Source organism: Aethalodelphis obliquidens, unplaced genomic scaffold, assembly GCF_003676395.1.
Source record: "Aethalodelphis obliquidens isolate GAN/ISIS:26980383/991018 unplaced genomic scaffold, ASM367639v1 scaffold34, whole genome shotgun sequence".
Lineage (NCBI taxonomy): Eukaryota > Metazoa > Chordata > Mammalia > Artiodactyla > Delphinidae > Aethalodelphis > Aethalodelphis obliquidens.
Window position 1 is genome coordinate 10,896,532 of NW_020837978.1, and position 11,821 is coordinate 10,908,352.

An 11,821-nucleotide genomic window follows, 5' to 3' on the forward strand; every position below is an offset into this window, starting at 1 on the left:
ATATATATATAATATATAGCTCTCCTATTTGTTCTGTTTCTCTGGAGAACCCTGACTCTCCTCTTTTACAAGCATCAGACCTGTAGGCTGAAGGCTCTCCCTACTCGCTCCTGCCCCCCCCTTTACCTTCCATGGTGTTACCCCAATAAATCTCTTGCACCCTAACTCCATCGGGCCCTCTACTTGCTGAAGAAGCCAAATGCAGCCTGGACTCTCCAGACTATGTCCTCAATTCTATTTTAGAAAATCTGGGCATAATTAGCCACAGGAGCTTATAACACTTGAGTGGGAGGAAAAGAAACAGGAGAAATATAGCGTAAAAAGAGAAATGAAAGGAAGGTCAAAGGCTAAGAGAAACACGGGGTCGCAGCTAGAAGATGCATCAGGGAAATTGCCTTTCCCCCCCAAAATGCAGCAATGTCAGATCTGGATGTTGATTTTAAAGCCCAGGGGCTTTTTGCAAACAGTGGATTGGGAAGACACCAGGCAGGAAAGGAGAGGAACAAACACACACTGGTGTTTGTCTCTTGTTTGCTTTTGCTTATTGGAGACTCCATTGAAAATGTATATTTCCCCTTTGCCAATTGCATCTCTTAAATTACCTTACTTAAGAACACACACAAAAACAGTATTCATCGCATCTGCTTCAATTTTCTCCTCAACTTTTACGGATTGCTCTGCGTGGCTTCTTAACAAAATGAGACTGAATCGTAGAACCGTCTGCTATTGCACAGATCATTTTTTCCCTTAGCTGCTTTACTTGTGGTTTATATAGAGAGTAACCTGGATGGGTTGATTCCAGGGACCATCTGTGATACAGTGATGAGGTGAAGACAATATGACCGGAGCAGTCTGCTGTACGAGGCTGGGAAGGAAAGGGCAAGTGCTAATTAAAGCCGCTGGACCTGTATCCTGGCACAGCATTACCTGACAGCCTCTGAAGCTGGATTTTCATTTCTGAACTTGTGCTGACTTCCCTTAAATCTGAAGAGCTCCCGTTCATTCATTCTTCCATCCATTTCTTCGACAGTAGTTAACTCAGGGCCCAGCAGGTGCTGGGCACGGTGCTGGATGCTGGGGAAGAAAACCAGCATCATTGCCGGCTCACAAGCCTTCCGGTTCTATTGGTTGGTGAATGCTTACGAGGCCGACTGTGTTTCTGGGTTGCTTCTTTCACAAAGGTGTGGCTAAAGCCAACTTTAAAAGCTTCCATGTCCTTCCGCCAAGGGTTGTTGTGTGGCAGCCACGCAGAGGCGGCATATCGAGGATGTCGCTTGGTCCACATGCTCAGGGAAGAAACCACAGGCCTTACTGGCACCACGGTCTTTTTTGTCGAAAGCCAGTTGGCATTAGCCGCTGGTCTCTCCTCAAATGGACGGAGCACTTGTGGGTGGAGCAGGGTGTACTGCTCTTCTACCAGCCAATGCAACTCCTGCCATATCTCAGTCACCAAGATGCTGCCCCGAGGGCATCCGAATTTCTTATGCAAATGACCTTTGCATTACCCTGGTATATTAGAGAAACAGAACCAGTAGGGTGTGGGACTGGCAAGTGCAAAGTCTACAGGGCAGCCTGGCAGACTGGAAATTCTGTCAAGAGTAGAAGGTGCAGTCTTGATTCCAAAGGCGGTCTGGAGGCAGAATCCTGTCCTTTCCGGGGGACCCGAGTTTTTTCTCTTAAGGCCTTCAACTGATTGGATGAGTCCCGTTTAGGAAAAGGATACTCTGCTTTATTCAAAATCTACTGATTTAAATGTTAATCATATCTTTAAAACACCTCTACAGCTGCACATAGACTGGCATTTCACCAAACAACTGGGCTCCACAGTCTAGCCATATTGACACATAAAATTAGCCATCACTCCAGTGAACTCCAATTGTAATATTTGCCAGCCCCCTTCTTGGATAGAGTGGGGGTAGGTTTCAGTTTTTATTTTGTTGATTGTTTCTTTTGCTTTTTAATTTGATGAAGTCCCACTTGTTGATTTTTGCTTTTGTTGCTTGTGCTTTTGGTGTCATATCCAAAGAATCATTACCAAGACCAATATCAAGGAGCTCTCTCTTTATGTTTTCTTCTAGGATTTTTATGGTTTCAGGTCTTACATGTAAGTCCTTAATCCATTTTGAGTTAATTTTGTGAATGGTGTAATTTAGGGATTCAAAATTCATTTTTTTGTTTGTGAATATTCAGTTTTCCCAGCAGCACTTATTGAAGAGACTATTCTTTCCCCTTAGTCTTCTTGGCTCCCTTGTCAAATATTACTTGGCCATACGTGCACTCTCAATTCTGTTGCATTGGTCTACGTACCTGTTTTTATGCCTGTACTACACTGTTTTTGTTTTTTTTTTGCGGTACGCGGGCCTCTCACTGTTGTGGCCTCTCCCGTTGCGGAGCACAGGCTCCGGACGCGCAGGCTCAGTGGCCATGGCTCACGGGCCCAGCCGCTCCACAGCATGTGGGACCCTCCCGGTCTGGGACATGAACCCGTGTCCCCTGCATTGGCAGGCGGACTCTCAACCACTGCGCCACCAGGGAAGCCCTACTACACTGTTTGATTTCTATAGCTTTGTAACATAGTTTGAAATCAGGAAGGGTGATGCCTCTAGCTTTGTTCTTTCTCAAGATTGCTTTGGCTATTCAGGGTCTTTTGTGGTTCCATATGAATTTTAGGATTGCTTGTTCTATTTTTGTGAAAAGTACCATTGGAATTTTGACAGGGATTGCACTGAATCTATAAATGGCTTTGGGAAGTATGGACTCTTTAACAATATTAACTCTTCTGATCTGTGAACATGAGATATCTTTCCATCTTTTTATGTCTTTTTCAATTTCTTCTGTCAATGTCTTAGTTTTCAGTGTATAGGTCTTTTACTTCCTTGGTTAAATTTATTCCTAAGTATTTTATTGTTTTCAATGCTATTGTAAATGAGATTGTTTTATTTTTTCTTCAAATAGTTTATTGTTAGTATATAAAAAGCAACTGATTTTGTATGCTGATTTTGTATCTGGCAACTTTACTGAAGGAAAATATTAGTTCTAACAGGTTTTTTGGTGGAGTCTTTAGAAGTTTCTATGTATAAGATTATGTCATCTGCAAACAGAGATAACTGTACTTCTTCCTTTCTGACCTGAATATCTTTTCTTTCTCTTGCCTCATTGCTTGGCTAGGACTTGAGTGCCATGTTGAATAGTAGTGGTACCTTTCAACTACTATTGAGAGTGGGTACCTTTTTCTTGTCTCTGACCTTAGAGGGAAAGCTTTCAACATTTGACCATTGAGTATGATGTTAGCTGGGGCCTGTCATATATGGCCTTTATTATGTTGAGGTATGTTCCTTCAATCCTCAATTTATGGAGAGCTTTTTTTTTTTTTTTTTGGCTGTGTTTGGTCTTTGTTGCTGCGTGTGGGCTTTCTCTAGTTGTGGTGAGTGGGGGCCACTCTTCGTTGCGGTGCGCAGGCTTCTTGTTGCAGAGCACGGGGTCTAGGTGCTCAGGCTTCAGCAGTTGTGGCACGCTGGATCAGTAGTTGTGGCTCACGGGCTCTAGAGCACAGGCTCAGCAGTTGTGGCGCACGGGCCCAGCCGCTCCCCAGCACGTGGGATCTCCCCGGACCAAGGCTCGAACCCATGTCCCCTGCACTGGCAGGCGGATTCCCAACCACTGTGCCACCAGGGAAGTCCCCTATGGAGAGCTTTTATCATGAAAACATGTTGAATTTTGTCAAATTCTTTTTCTGCATCTATTGAGATGATCATATGATTTTTATCTTTCATTCTATTAATGTGGTGGGTCACATATATTGATTTGTATATGTTGAATCATCCTTGCATCCCAGGGGTAAGTTCCATTTGCTCATAGTGTATGATCCTTTTAATATGCTGTTGAAGTTGGTTTGCTAGTATTTTGTTGAGAATTTTTGCATGTATATTCATCAGAGATATTGACCTGTAATTTTCTTTTTTTGTAGTATTCTTATCTGGCTTTGGTATCAGAGTAATGCTGACCTTGTAAATGAGTTTGGGAGTGTCCCTTTCTCTCTAATTTTTTGCAAGAGTGAAAAGTATTGGTATTAATTCTTCTTTAAATATTTGGTAGAATTCACTGGTGAAGGTAACTGGTCCTGGGCTTTTCTTTTCTTTACTGGAAATTTTTTTGATTCTTGAATAGAAGATTGAATCAGTAGATTTTCTATTTCTTCATGATTCAATCTTGGTAGGGTGTATGTTTCTAGGAATTTATCTATTTCCTTAAGATTGTCCAATTTGTTGGCATAAAACTATTCTTAGTAGTTTCTTATAATTCTTTCTATTTCTGTGGTGTCAGTTGTAATGTTTCCTCTTTGATTTATAATTTTATTTACTTGAGTCCTCACTCTTTTTTCTTAAGTCTAGCTAAAGATTTGTCAATTTTATCTTTTCAAAAAATAAACTCTTAGATTTCTTGATCTTTTCGATTGTTTTCTATTCCTTATTTCATTTATTTCTTCTCTGATCTCTATTATGCCCTTGCTTCTGATAAGTTTGGGCTTAGTTAGTTCTTCTTTTTCTAGTTTCTTGAGGTCTGAAGTTAGGTTGTTTGTTTGAGATCTCTCTTTTTTCTTAATGTAAGTGTTAATCGCTATAAACTTCCTTCTTAGAACTGCTTTGGCTGTATTCCATACATTTTGGCATGTTATGTTTTCACTTTTATTTGTTTCAAGGTTTTTTAAAATTTCTTCTATGACTCACTGGTTGCTCAGGAGTATTGCTGCTAACCTTTTATGTGCAAATTTCCAATGTTTTCCTACAACGATAGAGCCATAGTGTAGATAATATTTTGTTAACTTGATATTTGCACTTGGTCACATACTGTGTGAATTATTCCAAGATAATATGTATATATTTCTCTATAACAGCATTCTTAATTATTATAACATATTGTATTGCATGAATATACCATTGTTTATCCAACCAGTCCTCTATTGATGGACATTAAAAGAGTTTCCTAATGTGCCCCTATTTATAAACAAGTATACACTGATTGTTTTCAGTCGTACATCTTTGTCCATTTGTCCAAACATTTCCCTCTGATAAATTCCTAGGGAGTGATTACTAGGTCAATAGGTGTGCACTGTTTAAAAGGCCTTTGGTGCCTATTGAGAAACTGCTTTTCAGGAAAATACACCAATTAATACAAGGGCTATTATTTTAATAGCATATGTTTATCAGCTTATATTGGTTCCATATGTTACTGAATACCTCTGAATCCTCTATTTCCAAAACTAAATTTGGAAGAAAAATGTTTTTAATCCTGGGATAATAAGAATAATTTTTTTAAAAAACAAAAACAGCTTAATCCTACCACTTTGGCTTTGCAGAAGATTCTCTTTATGGACTTTTTTAAAAAATGAAGTATATTTCTTTTCATTGATGCACCAGTCTACTATAAAATGGAGACTGCGTTACCTAGGTGTATACAGATTTAAGAAGCAGATAATTTCTTAAAGAATATATGTATGTTGATGGCGTTCAGAGCACACGACCCCAAAATATGGCAACTTGCCATACTGAGCATTTTAAGCTGAAGGGCATAGAAACGGCAAATGCTGGAAGGATTCTCTGACCTCCCCCTTCTTCCCTGATGCAGGTCATAAGACCCTCCCATGGCAGGTGGCCTGTCTATACCTGGAGGAAAAGAGCATCCCTATCTCCAAAGATGGAGGGACCCCCCGCCCCCAGGGGAATCCAAATGAAAAGGCCTTGCTGCGTTTCCTACGGTTTACTACGTGTATCTCATACTCTTTTCTCCTATTACGCTTTCCTACAACTATCCACTCTTCATCAAACCTGGTATAAAACCCTCTGGTTTAATCATTTTTTTCAGGTCTTCATCTCTTTCTGAAGGCTCCTGTGTCATCTAAAACTTCTATGGAGTACATCTGTATGTTTTTCTCTTCCTAATCCTTCTTTTGTTAGTCTAATTTACAAATCCCCAGCTGGAGAATCTAGGAGGGAAGGAGAAAAAGATTTTTTTCCTCCCTTACATGTACATGAACAGAGTTGATGATGTTGCTTAATGTTTGAGGACTGGAAGGCTGGGTGAAGTAAAGTACAGAGATAGAGTAATCAGACACCCCAGTTCTGGACTCCACACATTCGATACTTTTTTAGTAGAGATAGATTCTCCACAGTCATCAGTATTACAGCACTGCGTCAATTCAGATTGTAGAAACTCCACAGCCAGACTTAAAGCAAGTCCAGGACAGCAGGCTAGCACTCACCTGAGTTGATGTGCAGTTCTCACACCTACACATTGTCAACACTGAACTTCCCAGCCTCTTCTGGCTGCCATAAACACACACCAAACACACACCCACGTGGCTAACTGCAAGAATCACCTTGACTTTGTCTCGAAAGTCACAAAAGTGACTTTGTTAATGACTCAGCACTTTTGATCAATTATAGTTAGAGGCTCGATACATGTGTGTTGCATTGAATTGCTCAGTGTTAATTGTCTCGTCCTTAGGTGTTCACTTTGTAAGCATAAATGGGATTGACAACCTGACATTTTTATTCATGGGTACCTGACAAGATGGAAACCAAAGGAGGCAGAATGAGAAGTGTGGTTAGGGGCCAACTTTGTTCATGTCCATCAGGGGGTCAGAGGGGTGGAGGGAATAAAAGAGATCGCTGCATCTTAGCATAAGGTTAGTGTAGCCTCTGAACGGCGGTCCTGTGATCTAAGAGCAGCCCTGTCTGCCTTCCACTGATAGCAACCACACGCATTTCCTGGGAGTCGAGAACAGTCACGGCACACGCACACACAAATTTCAAGGCAGGATTAAGCTGGAGGTGCAGTCACTTCTGCCCCCGTGATGCCTCACTTCTAAGCTGTCATCGCACACCTTTTAAAATCCTAACGCCAACGTGCCAATTAAAAGCCTAGTTTGCAGTGGGACGATAGAAGGCAATGTGGGTTTCACTCTTTTCCAGCTGAACAAAAGCAATGGCTTTGCTCCTCGAGCTCCAGGGACAATGAGCTTTTTTTGAATGGTCCCTGCACCACACACTTCCCAGCTACAGTCACTGGCTAGGTAGGTAACAAAAGGGGAGCAAATGGTAATGAATTAGAATTTGCAGAGTTGAGCAGCTACCGGGCGAGGGAGGGCTCCAAAGAACAGCAGAGTGACCTGTTCCATTTGTATCACTTGTTAACCAAAATTGTCAGTGACTCTTGGAACAGTTACCTCCTCCCTGACACCAAAACCCTACACAGCACAATAACTCTAGAGCCTCCCCCCACCACGTTATTAATCACGTTCACGGTGACTTCCTTCGCAGGTTACAGCGTTAGCTGACTCCCAGACACTCCAAAGCGAACAAATTAAAGCGGCTCGCGCTGCTCCATGTCTATTCATGCAGCCAGTTCATCTTCCCGAAATGCTTCTCCACTTCCAATTGGCATTCCAGCCATGTTGCATATATTTTTTAAAAGCCATCTTACAGGTCAGTAATGTTAAACTCTTACCCATGACAATAATTTCCTCTTGTGCAATGTGTACAGACACAGGGAAGGTGCGCACACGGAGCGTGCGTGTGAGCACAGGCACGGAGCCCTTTGGTCTCTCTCTGCATTGTGCGGCCTCTCTTCCTATTGTGTTTCAGCCTTTTACTGGCAGTCTCTTTCTCCCGCAAAGAGAGATTACAAATACAATCCTAGAATTGCAAATAGAACAGTGGATGCTTTTTGTTCAGCTTCCGGTCCAAGTTGTCACCACCTTTGTCATGATAATGAGCCGCCAGAATTCCATAGCCTGGATATTCTCTCCACTCCTCCTGGGCACTGAGGGCCTAAATCTGGATGAGTTTATGGTCTCCTTGCTTGCTGCCCCTGGATAAAGGTGGCTGGAAGAGTTGACCGGCTTTGAGATAACCAAGGGTTCTAAGTGGAAGGAAGCAGTTCACGGACGCTTTTGAAGGGTTCACATCACGACCTGTATCCACTCATGGAAGCCTCATCTGGAAAACTGAAGAGTGAAATACGCACCTGCCCAGTTTTTCCGTTGGGTCTTGAAAAAGGTGGATGGATCTTCCACCCTAGGTGAATTTTCCCCCATCGTGACAGAGCAATTTTCATCATTCATTCAGGGGACGTGTGTTGAGTCCCTGAGTGTGTGGAGTGCCTGCTCTGGCGTAGATGTGCTGGTGGGGACAGACGTGGCAGGCCAGAGAACAAAGGCACACGTGAATCCGTATTTATGCCTGCACACAGCACAAAGAAACAGAAAACTGAGTTCACCTCTACATGTCACTGTTATGTGACTCTCAGATCAAACTTCACCAGTGAGAGCCCATGTATAACAGCCTGTATGCTAATTAGCAAGCCACAAATTCACCAGTGGAGACCCATTTCTGACCTTGGCCATGCTCTTTCAAAAACTGTCCAATATTGATCAAGATAAGATAACGGAAGTGCATTTGTAGTAGCTGGACTTCCCAATGAGAACTCTGACTGCTCACCCCTAACAAGTAAATTTCTGTTAGAGCACCTCCTACACTTAGGTTGTGAATTAAGCTAACACATACATGATATCCCATTATCTATGCTAAAGCACTTTATAGCAAATTACAGACATCGGAACAGTTTACAAGATGATCCGATCTATACTTGATTCTGACATGTATGAATAATTTATTTCACCAGTATTTCATCAAAATTGTGCGCTGCTAATTAGATGGAGGGTTTTTGTGACAAAGCACAAACTGCTGGGGTGGGTGGTCTGTGAGGCTGTAGAACATAAAAGGGCTTTTTATCCCCCCAGCAGATGGGGTCCCCCAAGGATGAAAGAGGCTCGGGAGCGACTTAAATGGGCCTCAGGGCTGTTTGTGATTGAAGCTAAGTGCTAGCTGTGATTAAATTTATGTAAAGTACCTAGCACAGTGCCTGGCACTGAGTAGCTGCTGGATATCTGTAAGACGTTTTTTCCCTAGAGCTGGGTGTGCGTGGTTAGAAAATCACTGCACTGAGATACCTGGTACCATCTCCAAGTAGGTGTGACTTTTAGTTCAGTGACTCACCCTCAGTTTGTACTCAGAAATCATTGATGAAGCCAAAAACAGAACTCAGAATCTGGGTTCAATTTCTAGTCAATACTTCCTCTTGCTGGGATGCCAGCCCTCCGCAAGCACCTTTGCCAAGAGAGAACAAGATTATCAGAGAAACCCAAGTGCTCTGGTAGTTTTTAAACAGCCAGCTCTTGCTTCCTCTCCAAATATACTTTGCTCTCATACTTGCAATTTCAAAGTAGCTAAACACAGAGGCCTCCCTCCCTCCCTCCCTCCCTCCCTTCCTTCCTTCTTTCTTTTTAATCCAGTCGCCTCCAGTATCAGGCTGGGGATTGGGCAAGGGAGGAAGGAAAGAAAAAATAATTTTCCCTCTGCCCTTCTGAGCTCTTAGCTGGGGCCTCTGTAATAAAAGACAGATTAACAAGAGAAAAACAAACAGAAGTTTATGAACTTGGGTACCTCATGTATACATGGGAGATACCAGGGGAAAATGAGTAACTCAAAGGGGTGGCTTAGAATTCAGGCTTAAATATCATCTTAATAGGGAAAGGGGAGGGCAGATGCAGGGCTCCTAGGGGAGAGTAAATGATGTTTAGGAGAGATGGATGGGCTCTTAGAAGAATAAGTGGGAGGGGATGACCATTTGTGACAAAGTTTGTCTGGGTGTGGTGTCAACTTCTACTCTTCCCTCCTGGGATAAGAGTCAATTTTTCCTGGCTGATCAAACTCCCAGGGAAGGGAGGGGAGGGGAGGGGAGGGGACTCAAGTGATGGAGTTCCTTTTGGAGGATCTGTCTTTAGGCAAATAAGGGGAGTTGAGAGAAAGTCTCTCCCAGAATCTGTTGTTTTTCAAGTGCCGACAGCTCGAAATAGTCAATGTGCCGGGGTGGCATGTCCTGGGCCCCTGCAGTCATATTTTGGGGTGGCATATTCTGCTACCCTTCAAAAGAAAAGAAAAAAAATGTGCTGCCTTCTTTATCGCATGTGTGTGTGTGTTGGGGGCACAAAAGTGGCAGGAGGTGGGGAAAGAAGAAGGAGCACAGACTCATCTGGTGCTAAAATAATCAATGGTAATTTGAGAAGAGTCTGAAATATGGCTGGCACGGCATTGTTTCTGTTTGCTTAAGAAGACGCCGAAGAGGAGGGAAAAGTTTTTCGGGAGCCTCTTAGGGTGCCTGATTGGGTGTGAACCTTAAATCAACAAAGACAGATGAACCGGAGATATGTACACACACGTATTGAGTATAAGGTTTATACGACACAGGAGCTTCATAAGGAAATGAAGACCTGAAGCAAGTGAGATCTGGGTGTTTCGATGCCAGGTTTGATGAAGAGCACAGACGTGGAAGAATACCTAGGACAACAGGTATGAGGTCAGAGTAGTAAACTGGGGGACGCTTAGCCAGGCCTGTGCATCCCAATTCTTCTTCGCATCCCTTTTTCTTTGGAGATGAGGATGTTCCTCTCATCCTGGTCTAGGGAGGGCACCTCTCACAGGAGGGCTTTATGACCTGTTTCAGGAAAGAAAATCAGAGGAAAGGTCAGCGTGACCTTCCTGCCGTTTTCTCAAACTCCTTTAGCTTAAAATACTTAACATGCCAGGTGCTGCATTTTGAGATAGCGTGTCCTGAACTCCATCCACACCCTTACTCAACCGATGATTGAGAGACCTCAAGGCTCTGCTTTCTCTGACCACAGCCTCCTGAATTATCAAGGCGAGAACCATGGCGGGGATCGACTTTACGTCTGCAAATACTGTTATTCCACAAGGTCAAGGCCAGCACTGCTTTCTAACAGCTGTTAGGCCCTCAGCTACATTTCCTCACGCTTTGCCTTGGCCCGTAGCCTAAAAAATGTTAGGAGTAGCATTGTCCTTTCTCCCCATCCCATCCCCTCCTTCTCTCCACAGTTCCCCTCCCTGCAGAAAGGAAACTCCTCTGTTTCGCTCAGAAGTTTCTCAAAAGCTACAATGCAAATCACCCTAATCTTTTGCTAGATGAACAATGATCAGTCTAACCTCCTAATTAACATTGTTAAAACCTGCTAACAAAGGACATTTAACAATATCTTAATTAGGAAGGATTTCCAATTTGTGATATGGAGCATGTTAAACAAACAGGGCACAAGTCTCTTTTTGTTCCCAGGCTCGGCAGCCAGAGAGATTACATGATATGACACAGCATGTTCTGCATTTGCCACTTATCATTCTATATCCTTTACACATTTGCGCTACATAATTAGTGTCGTGGCTAATTTTACCTGTGTTATTGTTTGCACTGTAATTTGGAGAGAATAGAGTGGGTGATGCCGGGTGATGGAAATTGGGGCAGGTGTCTGGTTCTCCCTTGGAATAACTGCGGCTTCAAACGCCTGCTGGAAAAGACCTCGGCTAACAAACAGAGCAAACCTGGGGGGCCTCCAGGCGCAGATAATGGTGTACAAGGTGAAGGACCTTTTTGAGTCATTTCAAATAAATATGTGGATGGCTAACCATCTTAGTCTCCCCTCCTTTTCCAAGCTCTTACAGCTTACTTTAAAAGCTCCTATTATCTATCATTTAATTATTAAAAAGTGTCTACTCTGTTTTCATAAATTATCTATGTGTTAGAGATGTTGGCGTATGAGGGAGAGAGTCATGGAGATAAGGGAGGTTCCAAAGCCAATTATCCCAGCTGGGAAGATTTTAGAATACAGTGGGACCCTTGAATTATTCTGTACTAGATCTTTAAGGGTGTGTGTGTGTGTGTGTGTGTGTGTGTGTGTGTGTGTGTGTGTGTG

The 11,821-nt window shown here is 42.8% G+C and overlaps 2 long non-coding RNA genes across 5 annotated transcripts in view; one reads left to right on the forward strand and one right to left on the reverse strand.

The window, feature by feature from the left end:
* LOC113631764 (uncharacterized) overlaps positions 1–11,821 on the forward strand; it is a 193,006-nt gene that overhangs the window by 141,927 nt on the left and 39,258 nt on the right. The window lies entirely within an intron of this gene.
* Positions 6,863–11,821, reverse strand: part of LOC113631763 (uncharacterized) — a 16,298-nt gene continuing 11,339 nt past the window's right edge. For both annotated transcript variants that reach the window (XR_003437556.1, XR_003437557.1), the window contains 3 exons: positions 10,398–10,554; positions 9,057–9,167; positions 6,863–8,240 (listed from right to left, as the gene is read on the reverse strand). This is a non-coding gene — a long non-coding RNA (uncharacterized LOC113631763). The remainder of the gene's footprint in view (positions 8,241–9,056; positions 9,168–10,397; positions 10,555–11,821) is intronic.